General features: G+C 42.3%; 1 protein-coding gene across 2 annotated transcripts in view; it reads right to left on the bottom strand.

Moving 5' to 3' along the window:
* SNX27 (sorting nexin family member 27) overlaps positions 1 to 24,078 on the bottom strand; it is a 90,205-nt gene that overhangs the window by 65,449 nt on the left and 678 nt on the right. The window lies entirely within an intron of this gene.

Raw genomic sequence — 24,078 nt, 5'->3', positions numbered from 1 at the left:
TCCACAAATAAGACCAAAATTTTGTTTCCTTAAGCAACTAGATGATACCTAATTTATCTTTTGTCTTCTGCACTGTAAAGATACACTTGATACTTGTAATAGAATTCTCATGTTTCGTAAAACAAATATTTGGCCCCAATAGAGAGGCCTTAAGCTAGCTAATGGGAGTGGCTTCAAATAAGACTTCTATTCAACCAAAGTTAGCCAGCTAGGGAAATTGCAAAGCTAATATAAACACTCCTGGAAGCAGGAGAAAAAGTTCTAGTCAGGATTTGTATACCACTTGTGAAGGAAGCTTTATATAATGAAAACCAGGTACGGATGGAAATGACAAAGCCAATCACTACATGTACCACAGCAAGGGGCCATTCTACATGCTAAGCAGAATACTCTTAACCCCCTGTGACATGCAAGAAAAGTAATTAAAGTGTAATTAGTCCCTCAGAGGCAGCTCGTTCAAACTAGACAATAAATTCCTACAATTGCAAGCAATGAAACATATTATACATTTCAATTCTGTAGCTGAAAACGCAATGGTGACATACCTACAAGAATGGCTAAAATTTTAAAAAGAGTAACAATACTAAGTTTTGCCAAGGATGTGGAACAATGTCTCATACATTGCTGATAAGTGCATAAAACTGAAATGGTTTAGCAGTTTCCTATATTAAACATACATTTACTAGACCCAGAATTCCACTCCTAGGTATTTATCCAAGAGATAAGAAAACATGACCACACAAACAACTGTAGTTGAATGTTCACTGCAGCTTTATTCATAAAGTCCAAAATGGAAAACACCCCAAATGTCTATCAAAAGGTGAATAGATAAACAAAGTCATGCAATGGAGTATTACAGCAATAAAAAGGAAAAACTACTCATATCCACAACAACACAGATAAATTTCAAAGACACACTGAGGAAAAAAAAGTGAGACAAAAAATAATCTGATTGATTTTCTTCTATTTATTTGGAGTTCTAGAATAGGCAAAACTATTCTTTAGTGGTAGAAATCAGATCTGTTGTCTGGAGGGGAGGGGATGAGCACTGAATGCAAAATTATGGGCACAAGGAAGCTTTCTGAAGTGGTGAAAGTGTTCCACATCATGAATGGGGTGGTGGTTGAGTATATACTTTTGACAGAACTCAAACTCTGCACTTAGTATGTGTGCATTTGATTGCATGTAAATTAAGCCTCAATAAAGTTGATTTTAAAATAAAATTTATTCTATAATAACCTCATCTATTAGTGTGAAATAGCAGTCTGTTATCTGAGTGAAACATAACCTCTATTCTATTTTTAGAATTTTCTTGCTGTTTTGAATAATGTTGCTATGGGGATACTAATAGATGAAACTGTACATATCTGCAACATAAAACTGTTTAAAGAATAAAATAAATGCTTCTTGCTTCACCCCCATGTCTTTGTGGAAAATAAACTCCAAATCTTACAAGCTTATTTCATGAAAGTAAAGAAGAGGAAATAAAGCCAGAGCTAGTTATCCCTACTACTTACTACTATGGTTTTTTGTCCTATCTCCTGTAAATAGGACACATATTTCAAGTCTAGTTTAATTAAGAATCTCAGCAACAGATGACTATAAAACTAAGCAAGATAACAGCAGCATCTCTCTCAAGCTTATCAAAGCCATAACATAAGGGACAATAATTAAATTCAGCAAATACTGTATTAATACTATTATATGCATTACAAATATAATTCAGATTTTGTTTCTTAGGAGGCCTAGAGCCCACTCATTAGATTTTTAAAGCATTTTTTTCTGACAGAATATCTGAAAAAGAACTTGCTCAGCCAAATATCTAACATTAGGGAAACATTCAAAAACACTCAAGTACATTAAATATATAAACTCTTAGAAATACTTAAGAAGAAAATATGCAAACATGGGAAAGGTCTTATGTTAAATGCAAAAACAAAGACTATAAATTGTTTTGATTTTTCCTACATAAAATAAAAAATGCTGTCTACTGTAATCCTATACATGTAAAATATTTTTGCCCAGAAAGCACAATATGTAATTATGAAAATAGTTGAGTTAGGGTGACTGGAACTACATTTTGGAAACTGGGAGATCTCTCAAGTTGGAGAAAAACAGACCCTGGCACATGAGGAGAGAGACGTTTCCTTTGACTTTTCCCTGGTTCACTGCCCAGTTGTTTGGTACAGCTGTACTAGAAACCAGACTGTAAAAATAAGGAACTGCTCCACTGAAATGTGAAGATCTGTCCTAACGTTTGCAGTTAAATCATCTGACTGGTTTAGTCTGTCTCCTTTTCATCTAACTCTGGCTCCTCGCTATCTTTTTTTTTTTTTTTGAGTTGGAGTTTCATTCCGTCGCCCAGACTGGAGTGCAGTGGCCACTCCTGGCCACCACAGCCTCGACTCACTGGGCCCCGGCGATCCTTCCACCTCAGCCTTCCGAGTAACCGGAATTACAGGTGAACGCTACCACGCCCGGCTGATTTTTGATTTATTGTAGAGATGAGGTCTCGCCAAGTTGCCCAGGCGGGTCTCCAACCCGCGGGCTCAGGCAATCCACTCACCTCAGCCTCCCAAAGGCGCGGGATTACAGGCTGAGCCACCGAGCCCGGCTCCTCCTTGGTATCTTACTTGGGCAAACAAGTTGAAAAATATTCTTACTAATTGTCTTAGCAATTATGCCGTACTTTGCCCTTAGACTCTTGAAATACGAGATTCAGACATGACTAAGCAATGCACATAGTCAAAGGAGGTGACGCTTCAACAGGTCTAAACAAAATTACCAGCTGTACCACTAAACATCAAGAATGCTTGGAATGCTGTTTGAGATATAATAACATTTTGCATCTTGTATCTTAGAACATCTAATTTATTGATGAATGATAAAAGCATGAGAGGAAGAATCAAAAGTTTTCCAAATGTTTGAGCTTTTTCCTAATAAAGAGCAAAGTCTGGTCAACAATTTTTTTTAATTATCTCAATTACTTTTAATGTCAACTTATATCATCTGGAATAGGAAATGATGGTTTTATAAATTGGTAAAATTCTTTGCAATTCACTGGTAATATGCATATAAATTCATTTTTAAAAGTTCATATTCTTACAACTAATAATTGTATTACTGAGAATTTATCCTAAGGCAATTGTATGAGTTCCAAATAAGGACAAGAACTTCACAGTGACATGTAGAACACTTTCAAGTCTTTGTTGAAAGAATAAATAAAATAATCCTAAACACAAAAAACTTAAGTATAACCATATCCATTGTTATCTGTGTTGCTTCCAAATATGTTCTTATAAAAAGTCAGCAACAGAGGGGTGAATGGTTAAGAAAATTGTAGAACAAACTTCTAAACTTTAAAGCAATCATTTAAAATTGCAAACATGAAGGACAAATAATCTAGAAATATGTTTCAGCCAATGCTATGTTAAAAAGCAGACTATGAAAATGTGAATCAGCTGGGTTTGGTGGCTCATGTCTGTGATCCCAGCACTTTGGGAGGCCAAGGCAGGAGAATCACTTGAATCTAGGAGTTCAAGACCAGTCTGAGCAACACAGCAAGACCCTATCTCTACAAGAAATACAAAAATTACCCGGGTGTGGTGGTACATGCCTGTAGTCCCAGTACTAGAAAGGCTGAGGCAGAAGACTGCTTGAGCCAAAGAGTTCCAGGTTACAGTAAGCTATGATTGCCTCCCAGTCCCTCCCCCCGCATTACACTCCAGCCTCAGTGACAGAGAAAGATCCTGTCTCTAAAAAAACAAACAAACAAAAACCCCACAACTACGAGAGATGGAGATCAGTAAGAACTCATGTGAGGTTTGTCTGTTTGTTTGTTTAAAGTCTTATTTTGCTGCACAGGTTCGAGTGCAATGGAACCATCAGAGTGCACCACATCCTCAACCTCCTGAGCTCAGGCGATCCTTCTGCCTCAGTCTCCAGAGTAGCTGGGACTACAGGCACACACCACCACACATGGCTATTTTTTTTTTTTTGTAAAGGGAGTTCTTACTATATGTTGCCCAGGCTGGTCAGGAACTCCAGGGCTCAAGAAATCCTCCCACCTCGACCTCCCAAAGCATTAGGATTACAGGGGCAAGTCACTGTGCCAGGCCTCTGTGTTTAACTTAACCCTTTGCACTTGGAGACATCTTGTGCATCACCTACCAGCAACTTGACCACACTTTATGAAATAGTGAAAAACAAATCATTTCGTATTAAATAGTAGAGCATGGGAACCAATTATTTTATTGTAATGATATTTGGCTTATAATGGAATTCTGGACATTGAGACATTTATGACAATGAAATCAAAATTTTTTATCTTATACTTTTCTAACTTGTGGTAACGTGTGAAACAGTCACCAACATGCACTGCAGTTTCATTGATAAGTGCTGGGCAACAGTAATTTGTTGGATATCTTCCACCTGGTGTTTTTCTTTCTTTTTTTTTTTTTTCTGAGTTGGAGTCTCACTCTGCTGGGCTCCGGCGATCCTTCCACCTCAGTCTTCCAAGTAGCTGGATCTACAGGTGCGTGCTACCACACCCGGCTAATCTTTGATTTATTGTAGAGATGAGGTCTTGCCAAGTTGCCCAGGCGGGTCTCGAACCCGCAGGCTCAGGTAAGCCACTCACCTCAGCCTCCCAAAGGCACGGGATTACAGGCTGAGCCACCGAGCCCGGCTTTTTCTTTCATTTTAAAGACGTGGGGTACAATTCAGGGTTAGGTATACAAATGTTCATTATGAAGGTATCTTGTTGATGAGGTATGCCCCTCCGTCCCCTAGCAGTTTCCCTCAACTGCCAATCCAACCCCCCTCCCCACCTGGTGTTTTACTATTTGAGCAGACTATGTAGTCTCGTTTTCTTCCTCCCACATTAATAATATGTAATTTATTGTCCAGTCTGTTGTTTGAAGATATGGAAGGACACACTTGTGATTCCTGGAAATCACTTCTCAACTGATGGATCATATCTCAGTATATACTGCATCTCTTTATTTGCTTTTTCCTGCAATCTGAATGGAAAACTTCAAGGAAGCATACATTTTTTAAAAATTGTGCTGGGGCCAGGCATGGTGGCTCACACCTATAATCCCAGCACTTTGGGAGCCTGAGGCAAGGGGATTGCCGGAGCCCAGTAGTTCAAGACCAGCCTGGGCAACTTGGCAAGACCTCATCTCTACAATAAATCAAGAAAAATTAGCTGGGCGTGGTAGCACATACCTCCAGTTCTAGCTACTTGGAAGGCTGAGGCAAAAGAATCACCTGAGTCCAACAGGTCAAGGCTGTGGTGGCGGTGAATGTGCCACTGCACTCCAGCAACAGAGTGAGACTCCGACTCAAAAAAAAAAAAAAGACTGAATGCAGTGGCTCACACCTGTAATCCCAGCACTTTGGGAGGCTGAGGCTAAAGGACTGCCTGAGCCCAGGGGCTTGAGACCAGCCTGGGCAACCTGGCAAGACCTCATCTCTACAACTAATCAAAAAATTAGCGGGCATGGGGTACACGCCTGTAGTTCCAGCTACTTGGAAGGCTGAAGCGGAAGAATCGTCTGAGCTCAGCAGGTTGAGGCTACAGTGGCTGTGAGCATGCCAGTGCACTCCAGCCTGGGCGACAGAGTGAGACTCCAACTAAAAAAAAAAGAAAAAAACATTTGCGCTGGCATAAGTTTGTCCTATATAATCACCAGCTATCTCTTTACATCCCCTGAGAGAGGACATCAGAGTGGTTTGCTGGATTTACAATAACCCCACAGAAGGGACATCTGAGTGCAAAGGGTTAATACAGATAGGTTACACAAGGATTAACATACACACATATATTTCTTTGCTCTGTCAGGTGAAATGGCCTAAAAGAAAGCACACCTTAGTAGCAATGACCATATCTAGTGCCCAAATCTTGGTTTCTAACACCAATAAAAGGAACCAAAGTCCTCAAGAAAATGAGTGATTCTAGGAGTCGGGCAGGAAATACACAAGATAAGCCTGGAGTGTTTTATAGTACCAGAAAACAAAACAAAATTATCTTGCCTCTCTGTAGTAATGATCTAGTACAACCACTGACCTGTCACTGTCTAAATATTCATTCAAGTGAGCAGGAAACAACTACATCAAAGCTATAGGGTCCCAAAATTACAATCAATTTGTTTCTCTTCTGAATTTCCCCTGGGCTCAGGCAATCCTCTCACCTCCACTTCCCAAAGTGCTGGGATTGCAGGCATGAGCCACAGCACCCGGCCTCTCTTCTTGACTTTTAAAACTGTCATGAAACTCTTTTAGTGCAATAGTTCAGACAGATTATTCTTCGCTAGGAAAAAAAGAATATAAAAAATAAATTGTCTTAACTCAAACTATGACCAAAAATAAAACAAACAAAAAATCCCTCAACTTAGTCTAATTGGGTCTCATCTTTGGTAAATGAGGGGGAAAACAAACAAATACTAACCACATATAGACTAAATTGAACAAATCTCTAGCATTCTATGGAGAGCCCTACTTCACAAATCCTTTGGTACCTTAAGTATCAAAAGCAAGATTCAACCTTATACCAATTTTTTTTTTTTTTTTTTTTTTTTAGTTGGGAGCCTTACTCTGTCACCCAGGTTGGAGAGCAGAGGCACACTCACGACCATCCCAGTGTCAACCTGCCGAGCTGTGGCAATCCTTCTGCCTCAGCCTTCCAAGTAGCGGAACTACAGGCGCACGCAACACACTCGACTAATTTCTTATTTATTGTAGAGATGAGGTCTCGCCAAGTTGCCCAGGTTGGTCTCAAACCCACGCACTCAGGTAATCCACTCGTCTTGGCCTCCCAAAGTGCTGGGATTACAGGCTGAGCCACCAAGCCCAGCCTATACCAATATTTTTAGAGCACTACATCCAGAAAAAATTTAGCCTTGGGTAAAAGGTGCTATTATTTTGTTTTTTGTTTTGTTTTGTTTTGAGTTGGAGTCTCACTCTGTAGCCCTGGCTGGAGTGTAGTGGCATGCTCGCGATCACTGTAGCCTCAACCTGCTGGGTTCAAGGTGATTCGTTCACCTCAGCATTCCAAGTAGCTGGAACCACAGGCATGAGCCACCACATGTGGCTAATTTTTTTATTTATTGAAGAGACAAGGTCTCACCAAGTTGCCAAGGCTGGTCTCAAACCCCTGGGTTCGGGCAATCCTCCAACCTCAGCCTCCCAAAGTGCTGAGATTACAGGCTTGAGACATCGTGCCCAGTCTGGTGGTATTATTAACAACAAAGTTTGGCCCTCACAAAGTTGAGAAACTAAGAAGTGTGTCAATCAGCATCTGGACTTCCCAAAAAGGGGGAAAAAAAAAGAATAAATAACTTAAATAAGCTGCTTACCATCTCTGAGAAAGTATACCTTTAGCTGGGTATTCTATTCACAAAGATTGCTGCCTCAGGCAAGAAGCATACAAATAAGGCTCATCTGCTCTTCAACCTTAATACCTTCAGCCAGAAGGAATAAGGTTACCTGGAAATAAGTTATAGATTCCTGAAATCTTCTAATTCCATGACAATCAGTATACAAATATAATCTACTCAGGTAGATTTATTGTCGAATAAATGCATCACATTTATCATTCAGGGAAAAAAATATAATAAGACCCAAGGTTTTAAGATATTTAAAAATAAACATACAAATATAATCAAGGTTTTCAGAATGTTCATTTGTTATCTGATAATTACCTGTAAAGCCACTGTAACCACTTTTCAACAAGAATAAAAATAAGCCAGCTCGGTGGCTCAGCCTGTAATCCCGCACCTTTGGGAGGCTGAGGTGAGTGGATTGCCTGAGCCTGCGGGTTTGAGACCCGCCTGGGCAATTTGGCAAGCCCTCATCTCTACAATAAATCAAAAATCAGCCGGGCGTGGTAGCGCACGCCTGTAGTTCCAGCTTCTTGGAAGGCTGAGGCGGAAGGATCGCCAGAAAAAAGAATTTTTAAACAACTTCCTATATTAAAATTATTAAGGCAATATATCTATGTTCCTACCTGTCATCCTGTCTAGTCAGATCCCAACTTCTGTGTTTTCTTACCTTCCCTGCATTACTCCCATATTGCAGTTGTTTGCTAATCTGCTGAATGCCCTACCAGATCCCAAACTTCCTAAGGGCAAGGACTACATGTTACTCAGTTTTCTATCCCAGTGTCTAAGCACTCATGAGAAAAAAGTTTTCCTGAATGAATGAAAAAAACTTAAGGCTAGCACACAAAAACAATAATGGTTTTCCCTCATGTGCTTCTATAATTTCGTTCCCTATTTTTAATTGTTATACTTAGTTTCACTGTTTGGAGGAAAATGCTAAAAATATTGTGCACACTCAACATGTTTAAACTTCAGTATTAATAAGCATTTTGCTTTCTATTATGGGCGGCAGCAGAAACAATACTTAAGGTTAGAACACAGCATTCAATTATGTATGCAATTCCAAAAACAAGGCTGTTTTCTTCTATTTGAAAATAAAAGGTACTAAGTTGTTTTTACTAATTTGTCAATATAAACACTGATTCCAAGGATGGCAAAGGAGGGGGGAAAAAGAATAAGAAATAAACATGTTGACACTTTTAAAGCAAGCCTTTACTTCATATAAATTCTGGGAATAATCTATATTATTTTATCTCATGAAAATTAAATGCACCATAATAAGTATATTTTTAAAATGTAAGCACAATGCCTTTACTCACATTTAAGAGGCTAAAGAATTACCAGGGAGGTCTTAAAATACTCTGACACTAAAACTCCAAAAATATACAACAATGATGTATTTTGTTTTAACAGGATTTTTTGTTATTTCTATTTTGGTCTTTAAAAACTTAATCAGGATAGGCTAGGTGTAGTGGCTCATGCCTGCAATTCCAGCACTTTGAAAAGCAGAGGCAAGAGGATGACTGAGCCCAGGGGTTTGAGATCTCATCTCTACAATAAATCAAAAAATTAGCCAGACATAGTGGCACGTGCCTATAGTTCCAGCTACTTGGAATGCTGAGGCAGAAGGAGCGCCTGATCCTAGCAAGTAGTTCCAGGTACTTGGAAAGCTGAGGCGGAAGGATCGCTGGAGCCCAACAGGTGGAGGCTGCGGTGGCCAGGAGCGTGCCACTGCACTCCAGTCTGGGCAACAGAGTGAGACTTCAACTGAAAAAAAAAAAGTAGACAAAGGACATGAACAGATACTTCTCAAAGGAAGACATACAAGCAGCCAACAAACAATAAAAAAAAATGCTCAACATCACTAATCATCAGAGAAATGCAAATTAAAACCACGAGATACCATCTCACACCAGTCAAAATGGTTATTAAAAAGTCATAAAATAACAGATATTGATGAGGATGCAGAGAAAAGGGAACACTTATACACTGTTGGTGGGAACGCAAAATTAGTTCGGCCTCTGTGGAAAGCATGTGGAGATTTCTCAAAGAACTACAAAGAGAACTAACATTCCATCCAGCAATCCTATTTCTGGGTATCTACCCAAAGGAAAATAAATTGTTCTACAAAAGAACACCTGCACTTGTATGTTTATTGCAGCACTATTCACAATGGCAAAGTCAAGGAATCAACCTACGTGTCCATCAATGGGGGACTGGATAAAGAAAACATGGTGAGTATACACTGTGAAAAACTACACAGCCATAAAAAAGAATGAAATTGTCCTTTGTGGCAACATGGATGCATTGGGGGCTTCTATCCTAAGTGAAATAAAGCAGAAACAGAAAATCAAACACCACATGTTTCACTTATAATTAGGAGCTAAACAATGGGTACACATGAACATAAAAATGGAAAAAACAGATAGGGAACTTCAAAAGGGAGGAGGGAAAAAAAGGCACAATGATTGAAAAACTACCCAGGGGTTGGGTACCATGTTCACTATTTGGGTGATGGGTTCAATAGAAGCCCAAACTCACACACTATGCAATATATTCATGCAACAAAACTGCACATGTACCCCCGAATCCAAAATTTTAAAAATATAGGCTAGGCAAGGTGGCTCATACCTGTAATTCCAGCACTTTAGGAGGCAGAGGTGAGAGGACTGCCTGAGCCCAGGGGTTCAAGACCAGCTGGGCAACTTGGCAAAACCTCATCTCTGCAATAAATCAAAAAATTAACCAGGCATGGTGGCGTGCACCTGTAGTTCCAGCTACTTGGAAGGCTGAGGTGGAAGGATCGCCTGAGCCCAGCAGGTCCAGGCTGTAGTAGTTGTGAAAGTTATACTGCACCCCAGCCTGGGTGACAGAGTGAGACTCTGACTCAGGAAAAAAATAAAATTAAAAATAATAAGCCAGGCACAGTGGCTCAGCCTGTAATCCCAGCACTTTGGGAGGCCGAGGCGAGAGGACTGTCTGAGCCCAGGGGTTCAAAACCAGCCTGGGCAACATGGTGAGACCTCGTCTCTACACTAAATCACAAAAACTAGCTGGGCATGGTGGTATGCATCTGTAGTTCCAGCTACTTGAAAGGCTGAAGCAGAAGAATCACCCAAGCCCAGCAGGTCAAGGCTGCGGTGGCCATGAGCATGCCACTGTACTCCAGCCTGAGTGACAGAGTGAGACTCCAACTCAAAAAATAATAACAATAGCCGGGCTCGGTGGCTCAGCCTGTAATCCCGCGGTTTTGGGAGGCTGAAGTGAGTGGATTGCCTGAGCCTGCGGGTTCGAGACCTGCCTGGGCAGCGAGACTTCATCTCTACAATAAATCAAAAAATCAGCCGGGCGTGGTAGCACATGCCTGTAATTCCGGCTACTTGGAAGGCTGAGGCAGAAGGATTGCCGGAGCCCAGCAGGACGAGGCTGCGGTGGCTGGGAGCGGCCACTGCACTCCAGTCTGGGAGACAGAGTGAGACTCCAACTCAAAAAAATAAAAATAAATAAAATAAATAAATTTTTTAAAAACTGCAAATGTTAAAATAATAATAATAATAATTTAAAATAATAGAATCTATTTGCTCGATCAACAACCTAACTCTGCAAGTCACATAAATTACCAAAGATGGAATCTTAATTTTATAATGTTCTTTTTCACTACTATTTCTGAACTACAACATAATGTAATTAAAAGCATGATTTCTCATGTGACCTGGCAAGTTTGTTCTGGGACCACAGCCTGTACCTTGAATCTCAACCATCTATTTCCTAAATATTCAAGTTATCCCAAGTAGGGTACATGAATGTAAATTATGTAAATCTATCACTGATTGAAAAAACAGCTCAAAACAACTTAATTTATGAATGACAGTTTTAAAAATTAGTATGAAGAGATTACTTTTGAAGGAACACTTTGACAATCAAATACCATCTTTTAATCCAAATTAAACTTGGACAATTTCTTTTTTTTTTTTTTTTTTTTTGAGTTGGAGTCTCACTCTGTTGCCCAGACTGGAGTGCAGTGGTCTCTCATGGTCACTGCAGCCTCGACCTGTTGGGCTCCGGCGATCCTTCTGCCTCAGCTTTCCAAGTAGCTGGAACTACAGGCGCGCACTACCACGCCCGGCTAATTTTTTTGATTTATTGTAGAGATGAAGTCTCGCCAAGTTGCCCAGGCGGGTCTTGAACCCATGGGCTCAGGCAATCCACTCGCCTCGGCCTCTCAAAGTACTGGGATTACATGCTGAACCACCGAGCCTGGCTGGCACTAGATTCTTTTTTTTTTTTTGAGTTGGAGTCTCACTCTGTTGCCCAGACTGGAGTGCAGTGGTCTCTCATGGTCACTGCAGCCTCGACCTGTTGGGCTCCGGCGATCCTTCTGCCTCAGCTTTCCAAGTAGCTGGAACTACAGGCGCGCACTACCACGCCCGGCTAATTTTTTTGATTTATTGTAGAGATGAAGTCTCGCCAAGTTGCCCAGGCGGGTCTTGAACCCATGGGCTCAGGCAATCCACTCGCCTCGGCCTCTCAAAGTACTGGGATTACATGCTGAACCACCGAGCCTGGCTGGCACTAGATTCTTTTTTTTTTTTTGAGTTGGAGTCTCACTCTGTTGCCCAGACTGGAGTGCAGTGGTCTCTCATGGTCACTGCAGCCTCGACCTGTTGGGCTCCGGCGATCCTTCTGCCTCAGCTTTCCAAGTAGCTGGAACTACAGGCGCGCACTACCACGCCCGGCTAATTTTTTTGATTTATTGTAGAGATGAAGTCTCGCCAAGTTGCCCAGGCGGGTCTTGAACCCATGGGCTCAGGCAATCCACTCGCCTCGGCCTCTCAAAGTACTGGGATTACATGCTGAACCACCGAGCCTGGCTGGCACTAGATTCTTTTTTTTTTTTTGAGTTGGAGTCTCACTCTGTTGCCCAGACTGGAGTGCAGTGGTCTCTCATGGTCACTGCAGCCTCGACCTGTTGGGCTCCGGCGATCCTTCTGCCTCAGCTTTCCAAGTAGCTGGAACTACAGGCGCGCACTACCACGCCCGGCTAATTTTTTTGATTTATTGTAGAGATGAAGTCTCGCCAAGTTGCCCAGGCGGGTCTTGAACCCATGGGCTCAGGCAATCCACTCGCCTCGGCCTCTCAAAGTACTGGGATTACATGCTGAACCACCGAGCCTGGCTGGCACTAGATTCTTTTTTTTTTTTTGAGTTGGAGTCTCACTCTGTTGCCCAGACTGGAGTGCAGTGGTCTCTCATGGTCACTGCAGCCTCGACCTGTTGGGCTCCGGCGATCCTTCTGCCTCAGCTTTCCAAGTAGCTGGAACTACAGGCGCGCACTACCACGCCCGGCTAATTTTTTTGATTTATTGTAGAGATGAAGTCTCGCCAAGTTGCCTAGGCGGGTCTCGAACCCGTGGGCTCAGGCAATCCACTCACCTCGGCCTCCCAAAGCGCTGGGATTACAGGCTGAGCCACCGAGCCCAGCCAGACAATTTCTTTCAAAAGTTAAGAAAGGTCAGGCTCAGTGGCTCAGCCTGTAATCCCAGTACTTTGAGAGGCCGAGGCGAGTGGATTGCCTGAGTCCGTGGATTCGAGACCAGCCCAGGCAACTTGATGAGACCTCATCTCTACAATAAATTTTAAAAAAATAGCCAGGTGTAGCAAGCGTCTGTAGTTCCAGCTATTTGGAAGGCTGCAGTAGAAGGATCGCTGGAGCCCAGCAGGTCAAGTCTACGGTGGCCGTGAGTGTGCCACTGCACTGCACTCCAGCCTGGGTGGCAGAGTGAGACTCCAGCTCAAAGAAAAAAAAGGAAAGTTAAGAAACAGAGGCTGGCCGGGTTCGGTGGCTCAGCCTGTAATCCTGAGCTTTGGGAAGCTGAGGTGTGTGAACTGCCTGAGCCCGTGGGTTCGAGACCCGCCTGGGCAACTTGGCAAGACCTAATCTCTAAAATAAATCAAAAAAATTAGCCGGGCCTGGTAGCGCGCGCCTCTATTTCCAGCTACTTGGAAGGCTGAGGCAGGAGGATCGCCGGAGTCCAGCAGGTTGAGGCTGTGGTGGCCAGAAGTGTGCCACTGCACTCCAGTCTGGGCGACAGAATGAGACTCCAACTCAAAAAAAAAAAAAAAAAAGGAAACAGAGGCTGCAGTTTCTGAAAGTCTATTATATTTCAACATACTGAAAAAAGAAGAAAGGTAAATAGGACCTTTTCCAAATCAGCAATATAAAAGATAACTGGGTAGGACAGGGAAATCTAAAATAATCTACTAGCATATAACTCACAAAGAACATTCCAGTGTCACATTTCTTTGATTCAAAACATCAGGTAGAGAGAACAAAACTCATTGCTGTTTCCAAGAAAAGACAGACGCAGATTATGTATCTTTTTTTTTTTTTTTTTTGAGTCGTAGTCTCACTTTGTCACCCAGGTTAGAGTGCAGTGGCACGCTCATGGCCACCACATCCTCAACCTGCTGGGCTCAAGCGATTCTTCTGTCTCAGCTTTCCAAGTTGCTGGAACTATAGGCAGGCACCACCATGCCCGGGTAATTTTTTGATTTATTGTAGAGACGAGGTCTCGCCACATTGCCCAGACTGCAACCACACCTGTAATTCCAGCACATTGGGAGGCAGGGGCAAGAGGACTGTCTGACTCCAGGGTTTCAAGACCAGCCAGGGCAACTTGGAGAGATCTCATCTCCACAATAAATCAAAAAATTAGCCAGGCGTGGTGGTACACTCCTGTGGTTCCAGCTACTTGGAAGGTTGAGGTAGAAAGGATCACCTGAGCACAGCAGATAAGGGCTGCGGTGGCCGTGAGTGTGCTGCTGCACTCCAGGCTAGGCGACAGAGATTCCAACTCAAAAAAAAGAAAAACACATCCAAAAAGTTGTTTTACCCATGTCAGGCTGAAAATGACCATAATATCAAGTAAAAACTAAGTAATCCTTATAGTATATTCAGTAGACAAACCTTCTAGATGCTTAAACTGATCAACAAAAGAATTAGAAAAAGTTCCCAAAATTTTCAGAGGCCATCATGTTTTCCAAGATCTCCAAATATTCACTTAATCAATCTCCCAATTTCAAAACATACTAAATAAATATAAATCAAGCTACACAGACACATAAATATAAAAGTACTGCGGTGCTGGTGGGGGGGAGGGCAACTTCCTAGTTGATCTCACTGAAAAGTCCTGGAAGAGTAATCAGGCCCTTGAAAACAGCTGGGAGAATATCCATGCGAGCAGCTGACTCTGCAGGCTGCTCTGTACTTTTCCAAAGGGAAGCAAGCTCATTACTTGTTTATCAAGTCCACAGAATACACAGGCCTGTCATTTTTGTCTTGCTCTGAGGTTTGACACAAGAATCTAAAAAGTTTCAGATAGCTTAAGTAAAAACACATCATTTTTGAAACAACGTTTTCATAATGACAGCAGTTCATTGGAAGAAGTCCACATAAGGGTACTCAATCACAGTTCCGTGTTTTGCAACTCCAGTACCCTCAGATACAGTACATTTCCTCGAATATGAGGAGAACCTTATTTAGTTGGAGGGAGCAATAAGTAATAAACAAGAGACTACACACATACTACCTAGCATTTCACTAATACCATGCCACAAAATTTAATCCTGGCATTGTGAGAGAAAGCAAAAATTCACTATGTGGTCACCACCAATTCTTAAACTTATTAATATTTGAAAGAGCTACATATGAATTTTCATTTTGAAGGTAGACTTCAGGTGTAAGTTTTAGTACCACGTTAACTTCCCCAGCTGTCTTCGGTCCCCCTCTGCTCCCAACATGTTGCATGCCAAAATAAAATATTTAAATTAAAGGAGGCATCTTTAAACCAAAGGAACAGACTTGGAGAAGTACAGCTAAAACAATACATCATAGGTAGGGCAGAGCACAAGTGAGCCTATAGCACACAGGGATGAAGATTAGAACTGTAAACACAACAGTAAGTATAGTCTTCAAAACATAAAAGAGAAATGAATATTTGAGAAGCTGAACTGGACTGTGAAGTAAAATACATACACAAAGGCAACCAGCCCCTCACCAGCTGTTCCCAACTCTGGGTGTTATAGTTTAGTTCCCATCTTTAAATAGTACAAGACAGTCCAAGAGACTAGATGCTCTGAAATTCTTCTAATTCTAATAGTGACTTTTCTTTCTGGTCTTGGAAAAGGTATTCAACCTCTTCTGGTAAATAATTATATAAAACTTAAGTTCACAGGAAGTCCTGGGCACTGATGTACATACAGCTATCTTCTGAGCTCATTAAAAGAATAAAACCCAAACTTCTTTGCATTACAAAGTCATTTTTTGACCTTCCTTTCCAGTCTGTCAGCACAACTGTTCACAAATAGCAACCTGAGGCCCTTGCTGAGGTCCTAAGAAGCTATCACATTTTCCTTCCTTTGGTCACAGTTACCTACCTCAGCCCATACAATCTTTGCCCCTTCTCTGCTACTCATCCCTCACACGGTTTTCAAACCTTCTGTGACTTCTCTCCTTTCCAATCTTCCTGGCATACTCACCCTTTCCTCCAACTCCCATTGTGTTTTTCATTTATCTCAATTACTTCATTTAACTTTATACATAGTAAACTGTCTCACGTGTACATTCCCTACTGCAGCGTAAGCTTCTCAAGAGCAGGGACGCAGGGACACTGTGATTCATACAAACCTAGCTGCACTTTACACATAGTTTGTGCTTAACTGTGGAACCAGAATGAATATGAGTTAATACAGGTGGGCCAATATCAGGAAAAGTGATGCCCTAAATCCCTTTTTCAGACAATGGATCACAACCTAATAAGCTGTACAATTAACATAGTGGGCCACCACCAGCATTCAAAAACCAAAACAAAGAAACCCAATATATGAGCAGACTCAAAAAATACCAGATATTAGTAAATACAGTTTTTATAATCCTTGTTTCAGGTTTTTTTGCATACATATTGGGTTATAATATAAAATGCATCTCTTATGTGAGCTGCAATTTTTAAAAAAATACTTTAAAACTGTCTAAAGGTGTTTTCCCAAATGTGGGCTCAGATTGTACCACTCATCCATAGGCTGTTTCTGGATTGCCCAAGTGAAGCACAGAAAACATCTATATAGCTGACACTTGAAGAACAGAATGAACCTAACCAGCTCTAACTTAAACCACCACAATATCCTTTGTCAGAAATGCCATCATCTAATGAATGAACTCACCACAGACAATGACAGCAAAGCACTTTGCAGTGATCATAAACAGTTAAGCGTTTGCTTGTCAATGAAGTCTCTTTGCTTATCTACCATGTCATAATTATTCCCAATGGGATTTATCTTTAAAAAATTATTATCCTTGAGAGCAAGGTAACAAGTCCTCACCTGAAACAAACCAGTCAGAGGTGGCTGAAAAGAGAACTGTTTTTTGCAATAAGACCCAGGCAAATCATTATGCTACTAACAAAATATCTTTTCCTCTTCACAGCACAGCAATCTAGGAAAGATTTTTCTTTTTCTTTTTTTTGAGTTAGGGTCTCACTCTGTTGCCCAGGCTGGAGTGCAATCATGTCTCACCTCAGCCTCAACCTCCTGGGCTCAGGTGATCCTTCCACCTAAGCCTCCTGAGTAACTGGGACTACAGGCAAGTGTCACCATGGCCAGCTAATTTTTTCAGTTTTTTTTTTTTTAGAGACAAAGTCTCATTATATTACCTGAGTTGGTCTTGAACTCCTAGGCTCAAGCAATCAAGCAATCCTCCTGCCTAGGCCTCTCAAAAATGCTGGGATTACAGGTGTGAGCCACTGTGCCCAGGCTTTGGAAGTGATTTCTGAGGGAAAAGTAATGCCATTTTCGAATTTAGTTTTGTTTGCAACCTCAACTACCTGTGAAATTAGAAATAATTTTGAAATGATTGTCATGCTCTCTTCACTGAAGCCAACAGAGTAAAGATAGCAACAATAAAGGCAAAGAATGCCAGCTTTAGTAGCATCTCCCACCAAATGTAACAGTGGGTGACAGTGGTCAGTAGAGATATAAAACAGTTAACTTTTCACAATAGTAGAACCAAAGTTCAACTGCTATCCAAGTTTATAGGAATGTAGCTGAATCTTAAGAATTTAAGTAACCAGTCACAGTCAAGAATAGTTGGCTATTAATAGTCAAGAAGCTGGGCATGATGGCACACACCTGTAGTCCCAGGTACTTGGGATGGTGAGGTGGGAAGATCGCTTGAGCCCAGGAGTTCAAGTACAGCCTGGGCAACATGCAGACTCCATCTCTCAAAAAATATAGATGAGAAAAAGAGAAAATGCTCTAGATTGAGAATCCAAAGACCTGGGCTTAATTTTGATTGCCACTCATTAGTGTAACACTCAGTTTCCGTTTTCTATCCTATAAAATAGGGATAATAAGCCGGGCTCGGTGGCTCAGCCTGTAATTCCGTGCTTTGGGAGGCCGAGGTGAGTGAATTGCCTGAGCCCGCGGGTTCGAGACTCACCCGGGCAACTTGGCAAGACCTCATCTCTACAATAAATCAAAAAAATTAGCCGGGCGTGGTAGCGTGCGCCAGTAGTTCTGGCTACTCAGAAGGCCGAGGCGGAAGGATCGCCAGAGCCCAGTGGGTCGAGGCTGCGGCGGCCGGGAGCATGCCACTGCACTCCAGTCTGGGCGACAGAGTGAGACTCCAACTCAAAAAAAAAAAAAAATAGAGATAATACTCATATTCGCTCAGCAAGCATTTATTGAGAATAACTTCCATGTGCCACCAGACACTTGGCTAGAAATACAACAAATACACAGGATTTGATGTAGTCTCTGCTCTCGAGGAGCTTGATTTCCCTATTCCATAGGGCTGTTGTGAAGATCAAATGTGTAAACACTGCAAACTATTAACACACTGTGCACACTGCAAAGAAATATAATTATTATTACTATTAATTTATCCCACTTCTTAACCATCCACCTTTATTGCAAAAGCTTATTAAGATCCAATAAATACGCCGGGCTCGGTGGCTCAGCCTGTAATCCCACGCCTTTGGGAGGCTGAGGTGAGTGGATTGCCTGAGCCCGCGGGATCGAGACGCGCCTGGGCAACTTGGCGAGACCTCATCTCTACAATAAATCAAAAGATTAGTCGGGCATAGGAGCGCACGCCTGTAGTTCCAGCTACTTGGAAGGCTGAGGCGGAAGGATCGCCGGAGCCCAGCAGGTCACTCCAGTCTGGGTGACAGAGTGAGACTCCAACTCAAAAAAAAAAAAAAAAGATCCAATAAATAAAGTTTAGATGATCAGATAGAATAGTTAGTACTTAACTGATTTTCCACTTAGGCTGGAATTCAAGAGCCTAACAATTCACTATTTGTTCAAGGTATAATCTTAGTTCATTACCTTCAGCAAAACTACAAAGAAAAAATAAACAGAATCCAAGTGTCAATCTGGGTATGTGATTGAGTATGTGAGTTGCATTACCCACACCTGGCAAAGGGTAAAAAATATTTCTGGGCCCTATGAAAGATCTACTGAATCATAACCCTTAAAAGTGAGCCTGAGGCTGGGCTCGGTGGCTCAGCCTGCAATCCCACGCCTTTGGGAGGCTGAGGTGAGTGGATTGTCTGAGCCCACGGGTTCGAGACCTGCCTGAGCAACGAGACCTCATCTCTACAATAAATCAAAAAAATTAGCCGGGTGTGGTAGCGTGCGCCTGTAGTTCCAGCTACTTGGAAGGCTGAGGCGGAAGGATCGCCAGAGCCCAGTAGGTCGAGGCTGTGGTGGCCGGAAGCGGCCACTGCACTCCAGTCTGGGCGACAGTGAGACTCCAACTTAAAAAAAAAAAAAAAGTGAGTCTGAGAACCTATACTTTTAATAAGCACATCCAAGTGCTTCTTGTGCACAAGCTTGAGAACCACTGCCATAAAAATTTCCTTTGATCAATAACCATGATTTCAAACATTATTACTAAAATCTACCTGGAAAATCTGAGCCAAATGGCATTCAGTTACAATTGAAAAAGCAGCTCTTGAGAAGGTACTTAGTCAATGTTGCAAGACTCACATTTAACTTGTAAAAATACTTCTTGCGGCCAGGCTCAGTGGCTCAGCCTGTCATCCCAGCACTTTGGGAGGCCAAGGTGAGTGGATTACCTGAGCCCGTGGGTTCGAGACCCATCCAAGCAACTTGGCGAGACCTTGTTTCTACAGTAAATCAAAAACTACCTGGGTGTGACAGCGCGCGCCTGTAGTTCCAGGTCCTTGGAAGGCTGAGGCAGAAGGATCACCGGAGCCCAGCAGGTCAAGGCTGCGGTGGCCATGAGCGTGCCGCTGCACCCCAGTCTGGGTGACAGAGTGAGACTCCAACTCAAAAAAAAACCCCAAAAAAACAAAGAGTATATTTATTAGGCCAGGCTCGGTGGCTCAGCCTGTAATCCCAGCACTTTGGGAGGCCGAAAGGATTGCCTGAGCCCGCGGGTTTGAGACCCACCAGGGCAACTTGGTGAGACCTTGTCTCTACAATAAATCAAAAATTAGCCAGGCATGGTCGTGCACACCTGTGATTCCGGCTACTTGGAAGGCTGAGGTGGAAGGATCGCCGGAGCCCAGCAGGTCGAGGCTGCGGTGGCTGGGAGCAGCCACTGCTCTCCAGTCTGGGTGACAGAGTGAGACTCCAACTCAAAAAAAAAAAAACAACTTCTTGCGGACCGACCTCTTTTTATTCAATGATTTTCAAACTTTCGCACAAAATGAAGTTAAAAAAAAAAACTGACTCTAAAAAAAATTAATTTATATATATTGTTTTAATGTATCTTATGGCTTAACTTTAGTAAGGGAAAATTGATGGGTCTACATATTATCTGGTAGCTACCAAGGAGAAAAGCATATACTCTCTGATAAAACTATATCATGATTTTGAATACTTGCAAGCCAACTTTAGTGGTCCATGCTTAAAGCCCACACTACCCAAATACCAGAGACAAAACAAGTAGCTAACAAACCTAATCCCTCAAAAATACAAACAGTCCCATATCTGTATCTACTGCACACAAAAACTCTCCTTAAAGGCATCTCTTAAAAAAAAAATCAGTCAAGAGCCTTGGGACTTCTTTAACCTTAAGAAAAATAACCTGAAGTCAAATGTTACTTCACTACTATATAATTAGTGCAAAGACGTATTTATTTTGGTTCTATTTGTTGAAAGCATTCTTTTCTCATTTGCCTCCAGGTATACAAACATCAAAGGGAAGACACTCAGTATATGTTAAACTAGCAAAAATTACAAGGCGGAAACTAATACTGCTAGTCAAGAAAACTTTCCATCTGCAGTAAAATTTAGAGCCCAGAGGGCTTGTTCATACTACAGCACTCAGCCCTGCAACATGACTCTTTCCTAACCAGTTAGAATCTAGTCAGTTGGGGAAAGGGAAAGGGCAAACTGAACCATACTGGCTCCAATTTAGTTTAACAATTGTTCCAAGATTCAATGAGGACACAGCGTTGGTAAACAGACTTTAAAAGAAACACAAAGAAATTGATGCTCTTACTAACGTCCAAGGCTATATCCTCTTAAATCCCAAAGTTACTCTGTTCTTTTACACTTCTATCAGTTGTCCAAGCAACTACCATATACAAAAGTCAGAAAACAATTTGTATATAGGAGAAAACAATCTAAAAATAGGGGAAAGTCTTAAACAGCAATTATCAAGGTCCAGAGATTCACCTACGGCTTGACACAGACTATATCTGCTTTAGCCCCGACTCCCACCACAATGATAATCCACCTACCCCTAATTCTGACCCCACCTGGCACTTAACCAACATGCAAAGCTTTCCTGGACAACAGAGGTTAACTTAAAGAACTTGCATGATTCATGAGAAAAAGAAAAGCTCTATGGAGTATTACCGAAAAAGTACTTTAGCAAAATTAGCATCAATTTAACCAAGGTCCAACAAGTAGCAGGCAGAGATACCCCTCAAGAAGCACGTCTATTTGGATGCTGATTTCCTTCTCTCATTTGAAAACCTAAAGAGAAGATGCAGGCTATGGAAGAGAGGAAAGAAAAATAAATTGTATAGTTGAGATCTCAGAGAATTTATCACCAGCTTGGCTTTGTGTTGTGCAATCACTATTTCCATTATAGTACCGGAGAAGTTTCAGAGAATTTGGAAATCAAAGCACATACAACTGGAAGGGTAAAAAACCAATGCTAGGAAGATTTCTGATCATTACAATTTCCAGAGAAAGGTCTTCTAGACAAAAAGGATTCTTTCCCACTGCCCACAAGAGACACTGTTCTCTACTCACCAAGTTTGTGCCAGAAAGTAATGTTTTTTCTCTAGAAGGCAAAGATTTCCCAGATTCCTAATCCGGAACCTGAGCCTAGGGCAAGTTCTTCCACCTGTCCTAGGGGATCATCTGAGGACTCCTTTACAGTTTATATCTGGGCTCTTCTGTAGAAACCAAGATAAAGTTCCTTAAGAAGCCACCAACTATGTATGTTGGTGTATGTATGGTGCATTGATGTATACAGATATGTGTATCTGCAAAGGTAGACATTAGCTATAGTCTCCTAGATTTGTTTTAGTTTAGTCCCTTGGATCCTGTAAAGAGTAAATAATTAAGAACTTTATGATAAATTTATAATTTTTAATGTTTTAGTTTTAAATTTAAAAATAGGCTGGGTGCAGTGGCTCGGCCGGTAATCCTAGCACTTTGGGAGAGGATTGCCTGAGCCCAGAGGGTTCAAGACCAGCCTGGACAACTTGGTGAGACCTCATCTCTACAATAAATCACAAAAACTACACGGGCATGGTGGCATGTGTCTGTAGTTCCAACTACTTGGAAGGCTGAGGTGGAAGGATCGCCTGAGCCCAGCAGGTCAAGGCTGCGATGGCCATGAGTGTGCCACCACACTCCAGCCTGGATGACAAGAGTCAGACTACAACTCAAAAAATAAATAAATAGCTGAGTTCAAAGTTAACTTCCAAAGGAAAAGGAAAATACCAATACCAAGGGCTTCTATCAGAAGGAAATATCAGCCACAGACTTAGAGATCAAATAATTAGGTGTCCAGGTACAAGAAATCTAAAGGTCATTATTGCATTTTCTATCTGAATGCTTTGCCCCTCAAAAGATTAGAAATATAATGCCAGATAATACTAGGAAACAGTATTTAGGACACTAATGAAGAAAGAAATCATCTATTTACAGAAAGGACAAACAGTATAATATCTCCAAACACTGGCTTAAGTGAGCAACTATTTCCTGAGGAAACAGAACGAGTGGATACCATTGAGTAAAAATGTCAAGGACAAGGGCAGGGGGCACAAGATAAATAAGAAGGACTGGATTTCCCAATAAGGCCAGATTTTAAAAACACTATCCCCTTTGCAAACCTTGGGCGAACCTACTGTTTTACAAAAGGAAACTGAGGCCTGTGGAAATTACGATTAAAATACATTAATAAAAAATGAGAAAGACTTCATGTCTTTCAAATCCCAACATGGAGGGATAAAGCAAAAATGTGAACAAACGTACAACACAGACTCAGAAAGAAGAGAGAAATACAGCACTGAAGACTGCTGAGGAGAATGGAGACAATGAGAGTATACACCACCCACAAGTCAGCAGCAATCACTATATGAATTTCAATACAAATACAAAGCCCCAGAACGCAAATGTAACACCGAGGTTAGGGCAGTGGAAGAGGTGTGCGCAGAAATGGCAAGAGGAGGCAGCAGCCAGAGTCGTAAGGGATGTGGTGGGGAAGTCAGGATGAAGAGTATGAAGGGGGAGGGACTGCAGCAGCGGAAGGAGGGTGGGCTGCGGCAGCAAAAGGCGCCTTAAAAAGAGAAGGAAGGGAAAGCAACCTAGAGGAGAGAAAGACCAGGAACAAGCCAAGTGTGGGATCACAAGAGGACAGAGAAGAGAGAACGGAAATGATCATGCCCTAAACAAGTGGAGAAGTCAAGGACCCAAAGAGGGCTTATAGTTTTGGGGGAAGTAGGAGCCAGGAGAGCTCTACCATAAACCCAACTAAAAGAAGCTTGAGGACAGTGCAGGAGTGAAGACGGGGCCAGAACTGGGATGCTCTCAGGGGGGATGTGCTGACGGAGGCACTCGATTCAAAATCGGGGTGTAACACGGGGACAACCGAGAAACTACGGTGTCAAAACCCACGCCCCCGACTCCAAAGGCATGCAAAGGTCAGAAAAGATGGTACGCTCTTGGAGTGTGCAAACAAAAGGGGGGGGGAGACACACGGAAGGATGGAAAAATCTAGGGGGTGCTTAGCCAAGAGGGTGGGTGACTACGGAAAGGAAAAGGAGTGTCGGGGAGAGGGATGGTGTTTCCGGAGAAAAGTGGGAGCAGTCCAGAGGTCCTGCCTACTTGGTCTAGAGGGCAGAAGGGACAGTCCACGGGGGCTGAGGGGAGTGGCAGAGAACGAGAAACTAGGATGCCAAAAATGAGAACTTGGGGAGGACACGGCACCGGCTGGGTCAGAACCGGAGACGCCGTCAGTCAGGAGCAGAAGAGGCTCCTCAAGAGGAAGGCGAGGGAAAGCGAGGCGCAGAAAGCAGCATGCCCACCGGGAAGGCGAAGGGGCAGGAAAGAACCCAAGGGAACCCGGCGGGGGCGAAAGCACTGGGGGCGCCAGGACGTAAACTGGAGACTACGGGGTGGGAGGTGGCAGGGGCAGAAACCCAGGGTG

Source organism: Carlito syrichta, unplaced genomic scaffold, assembly GCF_000164805.1.
Source record: "Carlito syrichta isolate Samal-C Ts95f unplaced genomic scaffold, Tarsius_syrichta-2.0.1 Scaffold308805, whole genome shotgun sequence".
Classification (NCBI taxonomy): domain Eukaryota; kingdom Metazoa; phylum Chordata; class Mammalia; order Primates; family Tarsiidae; genus Carlito; species Carlito syrichta.
This window is presented reverse-complemented; position numbering and strand designations above follow the sequence as displayed.